The following is a 17313-nucleotide window of genomic DNA, read 5'->3' on the forward strand; positions in this document are numbered from 1 at the left end:
ATTGAATCACATTTTTCCCCTAAGAGCCTTTGACTGCCCAGAATGGCTCTCTGACTGTGACCCAAAGGACAAAGTTAATCTGGATCTTGAGTTGGGGTCTGAACAGGAGTTTGGACCTGTTAGAGATCTGCTGCTCTTAACCTCTACAGTACTGGAGGAGAATGTAGCAGTGCTCAGGGAGCACTCTCCTGAGGTTGTATTATGTCTCTGGCACTTTCTACAGTAGGGATTAGCCAGCAAAATCCCAAGGAGGCATGACTCACGAAAATGAATTTCATATATTGGCATGCGATGGGCCTCAAAAGTTAATTAAATAACAAAGATTTGTCAAACTCCATATCAGGGTTTCAGATCCTTTGTTTTCAGGAAACGTGAGCTGTCAATAGTACACACATAAATAGCTAAATCATGTGTCACCTGCCTGCTATCCTCTCTAACCCTGGCAGAGCTAAAGGTCTGGCAACACATAATACCATTCTGGTTCCTGGGGGGGCGATAAAGTATATTTTACACGCCCCGTTCTATCAAATTTTATGTTTGGACAGTATGAGTGATGTTTGTCTGGTTATAGTTAACTACTATAACCATATTTGTATTCAGAGAAGACTGAGGTGTTACACAGGCTCGACAAGGACTTATAAGACCTACATTTCAAGAGTGGCCAAGAATCTTGTCTCATCTGGGAGCAGGACTTTAACAGCAACTTTGCCCGTTGCCAGCTAAACACGTGTGTGGTTTTCACGACTCAGATGACAATAGTCAGTCCCATTTTATGCATGATGGATATGGCGATTTGATTAATCATTTAATCCCCAAGCACAATTTTGTGTTTGAGAATGAGGTGAGTGTCCCCGATCTCTTTTGGTATTATTCATACAAGAACAAGGGACAGAGAAGACTGAGGGGAACATGGTGGCCAGCTAGGCGTGCCGGCCGCGAACCTCTGCCCTCCGTGAATGCTTGCTTACTCACCTCGCTCAGCTGCGGCGGCCTCTAGGCCTCGTGAAATGCCGTGATCGCGCCTTCGTTGGATGGGATTCCCGATTCAGAGGGATTCCTCCGGGGGGCTTGGATCTCTGCCGCGCTTGCTCCCTTTGCTGCTGCCTGGCTGGTCCACCGGTGCAGAGGTGCAGTGGCCAGGTTGAGATTCCGGGGCGGCATGGGCAGGGTCAGCAAAGGCTCATTGCTGGCTCTGCCTTGGCTGGGAGGAAAGCTGGGAGGGGAGCTGCCTGCAAAGCCTCTTCCTGTCAGTGGAAGGCTAATTTTCACGCTCTCCAGGTTATCCAGGCTGAACATTTCTGCATGACCACAGACAACCATTGAGGCCCAGGGCCAGGACATGGCAACATGGGCAGAAATCTTGTTTATCCAAGCCTATTTTGGACCATCGGGCCCACCACCTGCCTTAAATCAGTTACTATTGGGCACTGGGGCAAGAAGTGCTAAAGGTAAGCCCCCTAATTTACTATTATCGTACACCATGAAGGAGGGCCCCTTCTCAAAGTCAACAAACACTGTCAACAAAAACTATTAAGGAAGCTGGGGATATAGCAAGACTTACTACCAGGAGAGTGAAAATAACCCCTTCACTTCGATCCTTCTTCAAAGTACAAAACACTCATGGCCATAGTAGCCTCCGAATCCATCAGGACATGTCAACCTCCATACCAAATATGGGGGGTCATTCTTACTTTGGCGGGCGGCGGAGGCCGGCCGCCAAAGTTCCGCCGTCAGATTACCGCTGCGCGGTCAAAAGACCGCCGCGGTAATTCTGAGTTTCCCGCTGGGCTGGCGGGCGACCGCCAGAAGGCCGCCCGCCAGCCCAGCGGGAAACCCCCTTCCATGAGGATGCCGGCTCCGAATGGAGCCGGCGGAGTGGAAGGGGTGCGACGGGTGCAGTTGCACCCGTCGCGATTTTCAGTGTCTGCTTGCCAGACACTGAAAATCTTGGTGGGGCCCTGTTAGGGGGCCCCTGCAGTGCCCATGCCATTGGCAGGGGCCCCACGACACCCGTTACGACACCCGTTACCGCCATCCTGTTCCTGGCGGCGAAAACTGCCAGGAACAGGATGGCGGTAAGGGGGTCGGAATCCCCATGGCGGCGCTGCAAGCAGCGCCATGGAGGATTCCCCAGGGCAGCGGGAAACCAGCGGGACACCGCCGGTTTTCCGTTTCTGACCGCGGCTGTACCGCCGCGGTCAGAATGCCCATGGATGCACCGCCAGCCTGTTGGCGGTGCATCCGCGGTCCCCGGCCCGGAATGACCCCCATAGAGTCTATTTCGGCAGGAGCAGCCTCAACACCGCTGGATCTTCTACAGAGTACTGTCACCTAGAAGGTAGGACCCCGCGTAACTGGGGGGTCCCGGTAATCTGACATGAGGTAGACAATGTGCAGAGTAGCATAACCCATACCGACATTACATTACAGCCATTATTAGAAGAGATGAGAGACAAGTTTGCAACATCAGAGTCTAATCAAGCTAAAATCAGGGGAATCTGTGACAGCCTTGACTCAAAAATTACTAATCTGACAGAGAGACTAAGGGCTATGGAGTCTTCCATAGAAGCATTGCAGGCAGAGGTAGAATCTAATAGGCATGAAGTTCAAGTTTTAAAACGAAGCGAGAAAGACTTGAGATATAAACTAGAAACCCTGGAAAATAACTGCAGGTGGAATAACCTTAGATTTTTGACCAGAGGGAGTAGAAGGTGACAAAATCAAAGACCTTGTCAAAACTTTAATTAAAGAACATATGCCCACAGTAGCTTCCATCAATCTTGACCTAGAAATACAGAGAGTCAATTGGGAATCCCTTTAGGAGGAATCCTAATAGGGATAAACCCAGGAAGGTTTTGGTCAATTTTGCCTCATATCAAGTAAAGGAGCAGATCCTGACAGAAGCTCTTAAAGTTCGGGGCTTCAAGCCTAAGGGCTGGACTTTTTCAATAAGATCAGATATTTCCAGGGCAAGCCAGGTTCGACCATGGGAATTGGGGAAGTATATGCAGGAGCTTAAGTCTCTAGGTGCCACTTCGCAACTGAGATTCCCCGCTACTTTGAGAGTAATGCGGAGAAATAAAATGCATAATATGAGGGCTCCCCAAGAAGTTGCGTCATTAATTGAACAGATAAAAGGGGAGAGCTAGCTGGCTTCGGAGAAACGGGGCTCAAGGGTAGGATGTATTACCCTGTATGGTCAGCAGGAAGGTTCGCCAGGGATGGTTGGAGGCAGGGTAACTTAGTGGGTAGTGGAGCACGTAGTAAAATGAAATTGGTTCTCCTGGTTAAGTTTTCAAAGGGTGGGGAGCATGCGGGAATAAATAATAAAAAAAGAGGAGTCCTCATGTTTAAACACAATTCTTTGGTAGGACAGGAAGCAAACACTTGAAACTGGAATAGGATAAAGGGGTCGTGGGTCAGTCTTAAACTTCAAATTCTTACCTGGAATGTAAATTGTCTTAGAGTAAGTAGTAGGAGAAGGAGAATTTTAGAATTTTTAAGACTATCAGACAATCAGATTATTCTTCTGCAAGAGACACATTTAAGACACGAGGAGTGGACGAACATTCTCAAGGCGCAAAGACGGATTACTCAGTTTGCTTGTACTAATCAAACCTGTAATGTGAAAGGGGTGGCAATTATTGTAAAGAACACGGTCCAAGGTTGCTTGACTAATGTAAGGGCATACCCCAGGGAGAAGGGGTTGCTTCTCCCCTGGTCGCTTATTATGGCGCAAACTGGATGATCCAGGCCCACTTATGGAACTCTATAACCGACTGTCAGATGCTAGGAGTCTGATAATAGTTGTGGGGGACTTTAATGTCTTGCTCAACCCAACCCTAGATAGGTCCACCTCAAAACCAACAGTTAGTACAATCAGGATGAGAAATTGTCTATATATTATATTGAAGAACATGGGCCTGATCGATCCCTGGCAAACTAGATTGGGGCAGACTAAGGAGTTTAACTTTTGAAACAAAAAATATGGACATGCTTCTAGGATTGATTTCTTTTTGATAGGTGCTAGGCTTCAAAATAACGTAGTGGGGGCACCCACCAGCCAAGCCACCTTTCGATCACTCAGCCGTTCAACTCGAGCTTTCACTAACTGGCCCTAATACATGTTCTAGATGGACAGTTGACAAGTCACTCCTGGGTGAGGAAGAGATTATACGACTGTTATCAAAGGACTCAAAGGACATTTTTGAGTTCAATGAAGGTTCAGCACCGATAAGCACATTTTAGGACGCATATAGGGCCTTTATTCATGGGAAGTTGATTAGCTATGCAGCTTTCAGGGCAAAAAGATCCAAAGCCACAGTGGAGACTCTGGAGGGTAAACTTTGTAAATTACAGGCCCATATGGATATCTCTAAGGATCCGATAACACAAACTGACCTACATGACCAAATTCGGGAAGCAAAGAACTCACTTGAGGTATTTCTGGAGTCAACTGACATTGCTACCACTACTAACTCTTCTCTTGCCATACTGACAATTGATGCCACAGAGGCATTATATAGAGTGAGTTGGCCTTTCCTGCAGGCAGTAATGAAGCAAAACAACCTAGGAGACAATTTTGTTAAGGCAATTAAAGCAATCTACAAAACAACCACAGCCAGGATTCTTGTTAATGGTAATCTTTTGCCACACTTTCAAATTGAACGAGGAGCACTACAGAGATGTCCACTCTCCCCTCTCCTCTTTAACTTATACATTGAACCATTGGCTAGGAGAATTAGATTAGATCAGAGAACAGTAGCATTTCAGTATCAAAGCTGGGTTTTGAAGGAAGCCTTGTATGCAGACAATCTCCTGATTTATACACAGAACTTTCAAAGTTCTTTTCCAGCACTTTTAGAAATCATAACAGGTTTTGGGAAATGTTCTGGCTATTTATTCAATACTGACAAGTCAGAGCTAACGACCTGGAATGGCCCACTGGACAATACTTTAGAGAAAGATGAAATCTGATATCCAGGGGTAAAGGTGGTTAAGAACTTGGCAGAGATGGCCCAGGTGAACTTTTCAAATCTTTTGAGGGAAACAAAGAAACTTCTCCATCAACAGTTGCATCTACACTCTCTATTCTAGGTAGAACAAACTTAATACAAATGGTGATTCTGCCTAAATTTACATTTATCTTTAATGCTTTGCCCTTATTTTTTAAAGCTGGTTGGCTATGGAAATTGCAGAGGAAAATAATTATTTTTATTTGGTCACATAAAAATCCAAGAATTGCTTGGAAGAAACTGAGGTAAAAGATGCTAGATGGAGGAATTGCACTCCCAGACTTTCAGCTATATTAATGGCATTCCAACTGAAAAACATCAGACCTCTATTCTCCATGGAATATACATCTTTCCGATGGTGGGCCTTAACAGAAGGTTTCTGGGAGCAGGGCGCATACTTTCTCTATAAATTTGGTGATCCAAGGTACTACAAAAAAGCAAGATTAAAAGTTCTCAACACGGTCTGTAGGATATGGTTTTTAGTAAGAAGAAAACTAGGAATCCCGTATTACAGCAAGTTGGCTCCAATTTGGGTCTTGTCTGGTACACTGATATGTCTACAGGATCCTTCCCATTAATAGAGGCGGGAATCTTACAATGGGGACAGGTAGTCGTGGGGGTTCGGTGATTTCATGGGAGGCCCTATCAGACGTGACAAATGCCAGGCTATCTAGATTTAAATATCTACAGATTAAAGGTTGGGCACAAGGAGAACTTGAGATAGGGATTGTCACGGACTGGGAAAGTGCAATAATAGGTACTTAGAATTTAAAAAAAAAAATTAAAAATGGTACTGGTCATTAATACAAGCAGAAGATGTTTCTCTTCCATCACCGGTAGAGGTTTGGAAATCAGACCTGCCGGCCCTTGGCCTCTCTCATCATTGGCAGGTATCAATGAGTCTACTTTGGTCCGTGGTGAAATCTTCCCCCTTAAGAAGGAATCACCTTTTAACTGCATTTAGGGCCTAATGGACTCCCAGAAAGTTAGCTAAATGGGACTTAAAAGGAAGAGTAACTGCCCAAAGTGTGATCTGGAAGATGCGGACGACATAACTTTTTGCTGGCAGTGCCCAGAAATTCAAACCTTCTGGAAAAAAGTGGGTAAGGCAATTTCATCCTTTATGAACAGACGAATAGAGGTAAGCCTACCAATGGTTGTATTTGGACTATATGAGGGGTTTGGGAAAGATCACATGAGAAACTGGAGAAACTTCAAGTTCATCTTATCTTTTACCTGGTGTCAATAGCTCAGCTGGAAATGTGTATTAAGTGGATATCTAGATCTCCCCTTGCTCATACACACTGGCTATTGTCGGTGAAGAGAATCTCTGACCTAGATCACAATAATGGTTCAGTCAAATGCCGGGGAATGTGCGAACCCTTTCTAGTCTTCTACAGAACTAACTCTTCTACTTTTATATAACCAAAGGGAGAGATAAGGAGATTAACTGGTCCAGTGTACAGCCTTCCAATCAAACAGGTACACTGTTCCAAGACAAAAGAAGAAAACAAAACTCCACTAGGTACATACCGAAATAGAGGCAAGATTCCTCACACATCCAGTGGATGTCACGCTTCATCATAGGGCCTGCTTCTCTTCAGACTGGCGCTGCAATATCTGATGAGCCCCTCTAGGGAGCTCTTTGCCGGGGATCTTAAATAATGATGTGTGACGTGATAGTCTAGACGTGGGGAAGAATCTAAACCTACGTCCTGAGCGGAGTGAAAGAAAAAAGGATAAAATTGGCTCGAGACCCTCAAACAGCCTAAACTTTATTGGGTAGATGGGGTCTCGGTCAAGGTTAAAAAAAAAGGAACACAGGAGTGGAATGGAAATAATGTTCCAGCACTAAACCAACAAAGAAAAAGAAGAGGGTAACAAGGGAATTGCCCTCTATCAAATCCCTGGGTCAACATGTTTCACGCCTAACCAGTCCCAATGGATCTAATGGCATTTCGTCAGGACCACCAAAAAGTCTCCTACTCTATGTCACATAGTTACAAAGAATAATGTCAAAGTGTAAGGAGAAATATCTACTTACTAAGGAGCACCACACCTAACAAACTAAGTAGGTGGGTGCCTGTGGAGAAAACACACATAACAAACAAATTAGCATGTTGCAAATATGAATTTCAAAGAATCACACAAAAACATGTCGTGACACACTGTGTAGACATGCTCTCATGCTAGGTGAAAAGGTAACAGAAAGAATATAGCCGCCTACCATCCTACAATGGGAATGATGCCCCATGGAATTATGCATACCCTGGACTGTCTTGGTATCTCCATGGATGAAGAAAAAAATGTTATAGGCCCTTTTGTCCATCCCAGAGGTGAGGGTACTTCTATAAGACGCAATTTGCAGTGTTGCTGTTCTCACAAATGTGAACAAACTACATCTCAAGCGCCCCTTTTTCAACATCTCTTACAGGGAGCAGAACGCCCTTAAGACATTATCACGAGACCCTGGGATTGCAATCAAACCAGCGGATAAAGGTGGCGCCAAAGTTATTTTGGATTCCCAAGAATGCAGATGGGAATGCCTACGTTTGCTGAGTGATTCAACATATTATGCCCCTATCACACTGGACCCCATGTTTTCGTGACCTTAACCTGCAGTGCCTAAAGCCCAGAATCAATAAATGAGGAGACATTCCCAAGCATGCAGTCCGAGTGGATGACATTACTACAACAAACAGCTTGCGAATAAGTTGGGACAGGGTGACTCCGGAGGTGTTTCTTTCTAATGTAATACGGGCTAACAAATGCCACTTTGACTCTTGTCTGAATAATAATGTGGGGATGAGGAAATAGGGGGTACTCACAAGCACCCAAAGGCAGGAGCTCAAAGTCAATTGGTTGGTTTGACCACAGTTGCTCCAAGGCCCATGCTGCCTTAAAGGTGGCCCTTAACAAAACCAACAGATCTCAGGATGACTTCAGAAAAAACATGCACTGACCAACACGAGAAGAGCCAGTAAGGAAGAGGCATGGGATGTCCTGAAGATAGCTAGCAAGAATAAGGAAAACAGAGGTTTTTGGGTGATTATATACAGGGAGTTTGGGTGACCTTCTACTGGAAGTGGGTATTGCGGTCCATGAATGGGTTGGTCACTTTAGCAGCATTTATTCAGTTCCTAGTGGCGATTTGTTGAGCTCAGAGGAGCCTCTGGGCCCCACCAGTCCCTTTCCTAAGTCTAAAACTGTAACAATCTTAAATATCATATTACATGAGGTGATTACTGCCATTACTAAAAACCAAAAGGCCAAAGTGGGCTCAATGGGATTCCATCTGACCTTTTTGAGGCTAATTTTGAGCTCTGGGACTATTTACTCACCATTATTTTCAGGTCAGTTTTCAAGACAGACTTATTGGAAACCTGGTTGAAATGTTTAATTATTCCTATTTTTTTAAAAAGGTAAACATGACAACCCCAGCTTTTACCGCCTTATCTCCTATTGGATGGAAAGATTCTGGGTAGAATACTGCTGACGAGGCTGGAATCCTGGTCAGAGTAACATTGTATATTAGCTGATAGAGCCAATATGAGTTCTGTAGGGCACTGGAACAGTTGAACAAAGACAATATATTGGTCAACAAATACACAGTGGCAAAAAAGGCTCCCTTTGTTTGACTAGCACATTTGATTGTGCCTCTCAGTCCAAAATATGGTTCTTGATGGCAGACATGGAGACAATTATCAATCTCATAAGGAAAATTCATACCGGGACCACAGCAAAGATTAGATCAGGTTAGACTGTAACAGAGAATGCTATGATGAGTTCTGCAGAGCAAGTGGGGGCAGGCAGCGGTGTGTCCTTGCGCCCTTCCTCTTCACCTTATTCATAAACAACTTGGAGAGGGTGTTAGTGAAGAGGTAAAGGGATATGCCTCAGATAATGCATTGTTCTGTCCCCCTCCTTCGTTATGAGGATGATGACGTCCTAATGGCCTGCATGCCGAAAAGCCTTCAGTATCTTCTGAACAACGTTGTTGAGTTTATGGGCGATCTGTATCTTAGAATGACTTTCATTATGACCTGTGAGTCTCACCCATCAACTCTGTGTCACTTTAGAGTGAAGGATGCCCAGGTTAAACAGCTAGGCACGTTCTCTCATCCGGTGGTGTAAGTAGTCCGAAGATGTACATGGAAACTGCAAATAAATATCAGGAACAATCAATTTGTGAATCCTTCTCTTCCAAACAGGACTTGAAACCATTGAGTGAACTGGGCACATTTTATTGGGCCAAGTGTATTTCGATGGACACGTATAGGGCAACCATTTGTGGATATGTAAATGTTAGAAAGCTACTTATCTCCAAAAACATTTGTTTAAGAAGAGTCCTGCCACTCCATCCTATTTGCTCTTTCCTCATGTGCCACAAGGAACTTGGTGTGACACATGTAGAAGACCATATTAGGCTCCACCGTCTTCTTTTGTGGCACAGTGTTTAGACGAAACATGAAGCCTACTTGAACTAACTAATCCTTCTGGACTGCCTAGTGCGTTTTTTTAGCATCACACGTTCCTTGGCTTAGGCATATCAAGACTTTCTGTGAGAAGCTAGGTAGATCCAATCTTTTTGAAGATCCAGCAATGCTTTATCACAAACTCTCAACATAGATTTGTACACCAGTTTCAGTTGAACATGGTGCACCGAATTGTGACATTGCCACACCACAATGATTGGTTCAATGATTGGTTCAAGAGAGCTGGTAAACTGTCCTTATGATGGATTATTGACTCAAAGCATGATACACTTTATGTCTCTCTGCTCATTTTTTGATGGCCACGATCAGTTTTCATAAAGCCTTTATTACGGAAATGACATTTTAGACATTAACTTTGCTGCAACAATTACAGTCAGCAGAGGTTCTGCACGCCATAAGTATTTGTAAGAGTTTGGGCGACTTGTAATTATTCCTTAAAACATTTGTAGGAAGTAGAAATGGTTGGGTTTTAAGTGTTTGACTTCTCAAATGTATTTTAGGTATTTCTTATTTTTACTTAATGCCTTGATTATGTGTTTTTGTGATGTCTTAGCAATCGATTAGCCTTATTGTATTAAGCTATATCAGGCAAAAGGGATGGCTGGATTATTTATGTACGTTTGTGGTTAAAAAACTGAAAACGAAATAAGGATTGTTTTCTGACTTCTAACATGAATATGAGCAAAATGAACCAATAGTCAACAATGCCTCACACCTAGACATTTCACCTCAAATAAAGGGTATTTACCTATATTAGTCTCAGTATGTAATCCTCTGGTAAAGTTCATGTTTCCAGTCTTTCCGTTGAGCATTGATCCACTTTTGCCTCATGAGCCTCTACAATCTCTTTACTAAGGGATGTATTAGTGTATGACATGCATCCCATGCTTCTAAAAATGATTCGAACTAAGAAGGATGAGGATGATTGGCCAAACAAAGTGAAAATAGCACCTAGGGCCCATGTCTTGTGGGAAGGGCTCTATGGAGTGGAGGAGCCAGAGGGATGGAGTTTTCTCTTGTTTTGTTCTGATATAGTACTTCATCTGCATGTGTAAGGCTGAGTCTCATTAATCATTCATATTATCTCCAGTGGTTTCAGCAGTTTTGGCTCATTTTGGAGTCTGTTTCTCATGAGGAAAACAAGATCATGCAGGGGCGTAAGTCATGCTCCTGCAGCTTCTGTAGTGCAAGATGGCCCCCACCACTTCAAGGGCTCCCTTGACGTTTCTAAGGGGTCCCCCATTCAGGCCAAAGTTATGGAACATTTGTGAAATATGGGAGACTGGGGGGTCCCTCCTTACATTGTGCAGGTTGGGCACATAATTTTGTATTACACCACTGACAGGATGCTTCTTACAGTGCCCCTTTTGATCGGAATCTCTCTCCTCTAAAACCGAGACATCAATCAGGTGCGTTTGGATTTTCTTCCACGCGTCTCCACCTGTCACCTTATTTCTCTTACACCGTTTTGTCTGATCCCTTCACGTAGATATATAAGCTACTTATACACTCACAATACCTGCCATCCAGGCATAACATCCCCTTACAGGCTTCAGTGCCCTATCATTCACTCAACTATACTCATTCTCTTAGGCCCAGTTGCAGGTAACGTGATAACAGCAGAGCACAACATCAAAACTGCCCAGATAGCCACACCACAAAACCACACCCTTATAAACAAGTTCAACCTATAGAGTACAGTGCTACCTATCCGTAATAGCACTTGGGCATATACAATACTACAATACAATACTAGAGACAAAATAACTCAAACCTACACATTATAACCTTGAACCAGCACACCAGGTGGCTAGAACAAAGGCAATCTGCCCAGCTGAGCCACATCATTTCGCACTAAAATCCATTGCTCGCACCAACTAACTAAATACCCTGGAAGCTGCAAGATGCGTTTCAAGTCTGTGGTGGTTTATGGCAAATCTGTAATATTTCTCTAAGTGAAAAAGTAGAGGGGATAGTCGTTCATAATACATATACAACTTTTCAAAAAGGAAATGTTGAAGGTGTCTTAAGGACATGTAATAGTGTGTAAAACATAAGTAAACTAAAAAAATCCAAAGTGATTTTATTGAAAACAGCCACAAAACAAGCCCCAAGGCTTGCAAAGTGGAAATAATAAACTGAAAGAAAAGTCAGCCAGCACTGATTTGGAGCAAGCATTGAAAGCCCTCTTGGCTGAAAATGGTTAGCTGATGTATCAATTCCAGCAGCAGAAATTGATAACATGTGACACTTGGGGCCAGATGTGGGAAGCCTGTTTGCATTTCTTAATGGTCCGAATCGGTATTTCGGGCCATTAAGAAATGCAAACTGGACTTTTCTAATGTACAAAGCCCTTTAAGGAATCGCAAATTGTGATTCCCAGAACAGGAAATGCAAATAGGGATTTCCTATTTGCATTTCCTATTCTGGGGTACCATGCATTTCCAAAATGCGATTTGGGCATTTTGGAGATGCGATTACCAAAGTGACTGACGTGACATGGGCGTGGTTAGAAACCCAAAGAGAGATTATAGCATGGGACAGAGCGCTTTGCGCTCGACCATAAAAAGCACCCCAAGGTGCTTTTTTAAATTGCAATAGAGCACACACATGCCCGTTAGGTATATGTGTGCTTTACAGGTACACCCCTATTTTTGGGGTGCGCCAAAGGGGCCTTTTTCCAATTGCCATCCCTAGTTTTGCATTTCCTAAATAGCGATTTCTTAATAAGAAATCGCTATTTAGGAAATACAAAAACGGCCTGTTGACTCAAATGCAATGGGATTTCGTAATAAAAATTTCTTAATAGCGATTTCTACTTAATAGGAATTGCTATTAGGAAATCTTTATCTTTGTACAAAGCATTTTGCATTTCCCAAACTGCAATTTCTTTGAAGTCGCTATTTAAGAAATGCAAAACTCAATTTTCTTACATCTGGCCCTTAATTCAGAAAGTTTGGAATCTGATCCACTCCAGTCCATGCTGGGGCTATATGAAAAAAATCTAACAAAGTCACAGGAAAGAGGGAGTAGAGAAAGTTCAAAAGGCTAAACTCTGAGAATTGACCATCCCTGAAGTTACCTGTGGGAGAGGAAAGGGGGTAAATAAGAATGAAGAGTATCTGATGTTTCTGACATCACTTAAGTCTTTCTGGCCTGGATTATGGCACAGTTCGTTGGACAAAGAAGACATGCAGGTTTAAGAGATTTTCAGCATCATTCCCTTGGGGCACTGAGAGGACTGCCTTTTATTCCAAAACTCACTTCATTAGAGTCAAATCATAAGCATTAACCAAAACGGTCTGGAAAGGTATGAAACCAATTTTCATTGTGCCATGAATGCTCAGCACTACTACCATCACATTATTATGAGAAGCACACTGGCATACTATCATCACTGTTGCACACTGAACAGAACCCTTTGTTCATATACATTAATTGCATTGTATCTGTAACTGTTGCTGTTCTTTCTGAAACAAATTTCATGATGACGTTGCATCCACTATTTTTAATTGGCTTATTGGCCTGCAAAAAAGTATTTGCTCCTACTTAGGAATAACTCTCATTTTCAAGGTCCTGTGATTCTGCTGTTGGGTGGCGCCACATAAGGACCTTCTACATGTCTGCTGCCATCATGAATGCTAGTTTGGAACCTGTGCTGAACTTCAGTATTCAAAACCTCTTGAAAATCAGATTCACTCCAGATTCCATTCCATTAATGCATTATGATATTTGTATACCATAACCAATAATGAGTGCTGGAGAGGAGAATTTGGGTGAATCGTATTATACTTGGAACTCTAGCATACCACTTCCAGCATGCCCATGTGCTACCTTGCATGAATCCCTGCCATGTTACAAATTAAGATCTGAGCGATGTTCCACTCCAGATTTTCATTCTGTCCACTGGTTGCTTCCTGAAACCTCTGTGCACTCCTTCAGGCTGGAGAAGGGATGCTGTCTGCTCTCACCTACACTGTGCTTTAGCCGGCTCACAGCTGTTCTGAATTCCAATCACCCAGTGTGGATGTTAGGTGAGAGGAGGGATTTAAGCCTGGCTTCTGCTCCTAGAACTCATGCTTCAACTGCTAGTGCTGGATACTCCGGCTTTCTTCTCCAGTTGCCTGCACTGCTGAATAATTAAAACCTTGAGAGGAGTTTCTGGTTCCTGCTACCTCCTTTTGCAGTGTCCAGTTTTCTGTGGCTGCCCTGAGCAGCGTTGTGTTTATTTTCCTAATTTCTCAGTCTTGCCTTCCTTTCTAGCGTGATATCCTGCTTTCTCTGTTTTCCCTGTTGGGCTTCTGACCATGTATCCGCTGACCTGGCAGTTGTTCCCTTTATTTCCCTGTGCTGAATTTCTGTTTTGTTATTGTTCTGAATTCCTGTGTTTATTTCATGTACCAGCAGGGCATAACTTGTCCAGTGCCTGTTGGGTACATCCTTGAGTTCCTTGCTCTGAATCCTAGTTACAGTTTACCCGTACCAACAAGGCATTTTTTGTTCCAATGCCTATTGGGTAAGGCCTCAGGTTCCTTGCTTTGAATCCTATTTTCAGTTCACTGCACCAATGACGCATTACTTGTTCCAGTGCCTGTTAGGTAGAATCTGCCCTTGATTCCTGTATTCCTGTTCTTTATTTCAGAAGCCCTGTTCATAACTCCATGTCCTGTTGGCCTCCTTGTCTGAATGCTGTTTTGTCTGTCCTGTATTCTGGTTATTCTTCCTCTCTGGTTTTCTGTTACAGTCCTACATCCACTGTCTATTACAGTCCCTATCCATTTACAGTGTGAACTCTGGCTTAGTTTCCGTTCTGCTCAGGTAAGGGAAAGACTATAGTTGTTGTACTCAGGTCCTTTGGAGTCTCACGTATGACAGCATTTTTGTCAGTCTTGGTCCACCTTGCACTAAGTACAGCAGTCTCTATGTAGCATCACCCACTATGAGTTCCCTGCATGACTGTTGTTTAGGAGTTATCTGCTGGTGTTAGTCGCTAAGCTACCAAGAGACCTCTTGTTCGTGTACCAGTACACCATTTATTTTGATCGAGCTGATAACGCGTCCCTTTATGACTAATTTACTCACTTTGGGACTCATTTTAGGCCAATGAATCTTTTGACCCTGATTGAAGACACCTTAGGACGAGATAACTAATCAGCATGTCAATCAATATGTCAATGACGTCATCAAGGTTCACGGTAATACGACTATTCAAAATAGTCAAAGACATTTAATAGAACTCAGAAACCACCATGACCTTGCAGTCATGAATAACCACACCAGTTTAGTGTTATTATATGAAGTTTACTCCCTATTGATTACAATTCTACTAGCAAGTTTATTAGTCTCAAAACCAAGAAACACATTAGCATAATCACAATGTGGCAACTCTGATAAGATTTAATCAATCAATCAATCAGGCATTTATAGAGCGCGCTACTCACCCGTGAGGGTCTCAAGGCGCTGGGGGGGGTTACTGCTGCTCGAAGAGCCAGGTCTTGAGGCGCTTCCTGAAGGCGAGGTGGTCCTGGGTAGTCCTGAGGTGGACAGGAAGGGAGTTCCATGTCTTGGCTGCCAGGTAGGAGAAGGATTTACCTCCGGCAGTGGCTCTGCAGATGCGAGGGACGGCGGCGAGGGCGAGGTTGGTTGAGCGAAGTTGACGGGTGGGAGTGTAGAAGGCGAGGCGACTGTTGAGGTATTCGGGGCCCTTATTGTGGAGGGCCTTGTGTGCATGGGTGAGGAGCCTGAAGGTGATCCTCTTGTTGACGGGGAGCCAGTGCAGGTGTCTCAGGTGGGTGGATATGTGGCTGTGGCGGGGTACGTCGAGGATGAGGCGTGCAGAGGTGTTTTGTATGCGCTGAAGACGTTTCCGAAGTTTTGCGGTGGTTCCTGCGTATAGGGTGTTCCCGTAGTCCAGGCGGCTTGTGACGAGGGCGTGGGTAACAGTCTTTCTGGTATCGGCGGGGATCCAGTGGAAGATCTTCCGGAGCATGCGAAGGGTGAAGAAGCAAGCGGAAGAGACGGCGTTGACTTGCTTGGTCATGGTCAGAAGGGAGTCCAGGATGAATCCGAGGTTGCGTGCGTGGTCTGAGGGGGTAGGTGCGGTGCCCAGGGCCATGGGCCACCAAGAGTCGTTCCAGGCGGACGGGGAGTTTCCGAGGATGAGGACCTCTGTTTTGTCTGAGTTCAGTTTCAGGCGGCTGAGCTTCATCCACTGTGCGACGTCTTTCATTCCATCCTGCAGGTTGGCTTTGGCGGTGGCTGGGTCTTTGGTGAGGGAGAGTATCAGCTGGGTGTCGTCGGCGTAGGAGATGATATTGTGTTTGCGAGCGATGTTGGCGAGGGGGCTCATGTAGATATTGAAGAGAGTGGGGCTGAGTGAGGAGCCCTGTGGAACGCCGCAGATGATCTTGGTGGGTTCTGAGTGGAAGGGCGGGAGGTAGACTCTCTGTGTTTGTCCGAGAGGAACGAGATGATCCAGTTCAGGGCCTGTCCTTGGATACCAGTGGAGCGGAGATGGGTTATTAGGGTGCGGTGGCAGACGGTGTCGAAGGCGGCCGAGAGGTCAAGGAGGATGAGGGCGGTTGTTTCTCCGTTGTCCATCAGGGTTCTGATGTCATCTGTGACTATGATGAGGGCGGTTTCTGTGCTGTGGTTTGCCCTAAAGCCAGACTGGGAGGGGTCGAGCAAGTTGTTGTCTTCGAGGAAGTTGATCAGTTGCTTGTTGACGGCCTTCTCAATGACCTTGGCCGGGAAGGGGAGGAGCGAGATGGGGCGGAAGTTCTTCAGGTCGTTGGGGTCCGCTGTAGGTTTCTTCAGGAGTGCGTTGACTTCTGCGTGTTTCCAACTTTCGGGGAAGGTGGGCGTGGCAAGCGAGCTGTTGATGATGCTCTGGAGATAGGGGGCGATTATGGCGTCGGCTTTGTTGAAGATGTGGTGGGGGCCTGGGTCCGATGGGGCGCCGGAGTGGATGGAGTTCATGGTGGTTCTTGTCTCTTCGGGCTGATGGGGGTCCAAGCATTGAGGGCGATGGTCGGGGCTGTGAGTTCAGTGGTGGTCGGCGGGATCTGGGGTCCGAAGCTGTCATGTAGGTCGGTGATCTTTCGATGGAAAAAAGTGGCGAGGGAGTTGCAGAGGTCTTGGGAGGGCGTGATGGTGTTGGAGCTGGCGTTGGGATTGGAGAGCTCTTTGACGATGTTGAAGAGTTCTTTGCTGTTGTGGGTGTTCTTGTCCAGTCTCTCTTTGAAGGGTGCCCTTTTGGTGGAGCGGATCAGCTGGTGGTGTTTGCGGGTGGCGGTCTTGAGGGCTGACATGTTCTCGGCGGTGTGTTCTTTGCGCCAGGTTTTTCGAGGGTGCGGCAGGTTTTCTTGGATTCTTTGAGGGCATCTGTGAACCAAGAAGGTTTCCTGATGTCGGTCTGTCTTGGGAGGTTTCTGAGGGGGGCGAGGTTGTCGGCGCAGTTTGTTATCCACTGTATGAGGCAGAAGGCTGCGTTGTTGGCGTCGGGGGTGATGGCAGGTTGGTTGTGGTTGAGAGTGGAAAGTAGCTGTTCTGTGGAGATTTTGTTCCAGGGTCTGCGGGAGATTAGTTGTGTGCGAAGGTGGTGGGTCTTGCGTCTGAAGGTGAAGTGTACACATCTGTGGTCGGTCCAGTGTATCTCGGAGGAGTAGTTGAAGGCTACGTGGTTGCTGGCGGAAAAGATGGGGTCGAGCGTGTGGCTGGCAGTGTGAGTGGGGGTGTTCACCAGTTGCTTGAGTCCCAGGTTGGCGAGGTTGTCGAGCAAGGTGGTGGTGTTGGTGTCGTTG

The sequence above is a fragment of the Pleurodeles waltl genome, chromosome 4_1, assembly GCF_031143425.1.
Source record: "Pleurodeles waltl isolate 20211129_DDA chromosome 4_1, aPleWal1.hap1.20221129, whole genome shotgun sequence".
NCBI lineage: Eukaryota > Metazoa > Chordata > Amphibia > Caudata > Salamandridae > Pleurodeles > Pleurodeles waltl.